Below are 2,135 nucleotides of genomic sequence, written 5' to 3'. Positions count from 1 at the left end.
GACATGTTGAAACATTGTAGGAAGCTGTGTAACATACTGACTTTGACATAAAAACTGACATCAGTTATTTTTATTCTATATAATTTACTCATGTTCTATAAGGTCCTTTTATATAATGTTTACAATTTCTCTAACAAATAAATGATCCTAGTTTCCTGTACAATGAATATAGCATTCAACTCTAATTTATATGTTGAAATGTAAGTTTTATTAAGAAAAGATAAATAGATTTCAAGATAAATTGAGATTTGTACTTTTGCCATGGTAAACACTGGAGAAAAACAATCTGCCTTATAATAGACATATTTTACATTCATGTATAACAAAACTTACATTTATCTACCAAATTACATTTTTGCCTGAAAAGGAGCATTAATTCACATTATTTCTTATTATGGAGAGTTTTAAAAGAAAAAGTATTCCTAATATTATTTACCAAGAATGTACATTTTCTCTTGCAGAGCTCAAATACCCATGCAGAAAAGCATATTTTATAATATACATAACAGTTCATTTCTTTCTTAGCAGGAGATTCTTCATGAAAGGAATTTAGGTGCCTTGTTATAAATATTTCCTTTTTTAGTCATTATGTTATAATTTCATAAATAATTTATTAATTAGAATATAGAGAATATAAGATGTCTCTCTTTTCTTCTTTTTTTTTTTAATTCAGAGACTGGAGATACTTTACGAGTTTTAAAATGAACTAGATGAGGCAATAATCCCCATAATGTTTCTTTCAAGTGAGTAATAAATAGTGTAAAAGTGAAATCAATGGTGTTCTCACTACTGCATACAGGAGATGATTTTTAAAATATGATTAGTTCCTTCTCATGAACTATTTTCTATCTATTGTTTAAGTAAAAAGAATAAAAATACCATAAAAAGAAAACTAGAGCAAAAAAGCAGTCTGAAAATAAGATGTGAAAAGTCACTCTGGAGTAGGTTGTTTTTTCTCTAGGTTCTTTTTTTATTTCTTTTCAGATATAAAATATAAGGATAAAGGAACTCAAAGTGAAAAATTACAAATAAATAATAAAGAAAGAACGCATATTTCTTGCAACATTCTCTGGATAACTCCTTTTAGCTTCAGTGTTTGCAGAGGTTAAGAGCTTTGCGTTACCATTATTCATTCCATAAACATATAGGAGTCACACAGCATGTCAAGTCCCTGTGCCTTTAGCTTATAATGTAGCTTTCCTTAAAGAGTGTTGTTTTGGCACCTTTTTAGTCACCTAAAACCTAAATCTTGAGTCTCAATAATGTTGTTTGTCTACTTGGTCCAAGTTTACTATAAAATTAGTAACAACTATTTAAACTAGGCACCTTGCAGAAGAAAATGCATTCTTTAAATTCTAATGGCATTGTATTAACTTATAACTAAAACTAGAATAGTAAAAGTCTCTATGAGTGGCATATTTTTTCTCTATTGACTAGTCAGTTTTATAATAAGTAACAATAAGATTAATAGCCGCTCATATTTAATTAGAACTTATTAGAAATTATGATAACAAATATTTACATGTATGCTTTTATATAATTTCTTTAAATAATTTCATGAAATATATCTGATAAATTAAAGCTTGGAAAAATTTGTCTACATTTGTGTCTTTTTAGTGTGTTTGTAACTGTGTGAGCAGAGAAAGAATAGAAGATGAGGTAGAGATGAGGTCAGGGAAGTGGCCATTGCATTAAAAATAGACTGAAGCAGAACAAGCTTGAAGTAGACAGATTACTGAGAAGGTTCTTGCAATAAACTAGGTGAAAGATGATGAAAGCTAGAAACACTCATGATAATGGGCAGAAATGGAAATATTTTGAATGTCCCCTACAAGAATTACTTATAGTTTGTATTTGGAGTGTTTGGCAAGAGTCAAAGGTGACACTATTTCCCCCCTAAATAACTGGAAGAATGGAATTGCCTTGAATTAGATGGGAAAGATTTCAAAAAGAGATTTTTGAAGACAAGGATATCTCTGAGATTCTGAGCCCTAAAGACTGGAGCTGCTAATGCTTGCTGCAATGTGGAGAAAGCTGCCTGAAAATAAAACCAACAGGGAAGACAGCAGAAGCGTGAGATGGACTGAGAAAAGAAAAATCAGCTTTCATAAAAATCACAAAATTATCTTTCACTA

This window comes from Pteropus vampyrus, unplaced genomic scaffold (genome assembly GCF_000151845.1).
Source record: "Pteropus vampyrus isolate Shadow unplaced genomic scaffold, Pvam_2.0 Scaffold12, whole genome shotgun sequence".
Taxonomy (NCBI): domain Eukaryota; kingdom Metazoa; phylum Chordata; class Mammalia; order Chiroptera; family Pteropodidae; genus Pteropus; species Pteropus vampyrus.
The sequence above is the reverse complement of the archived record's forward strand: the minus strand, read 5'-3'. Positions refer to the sequence as shown.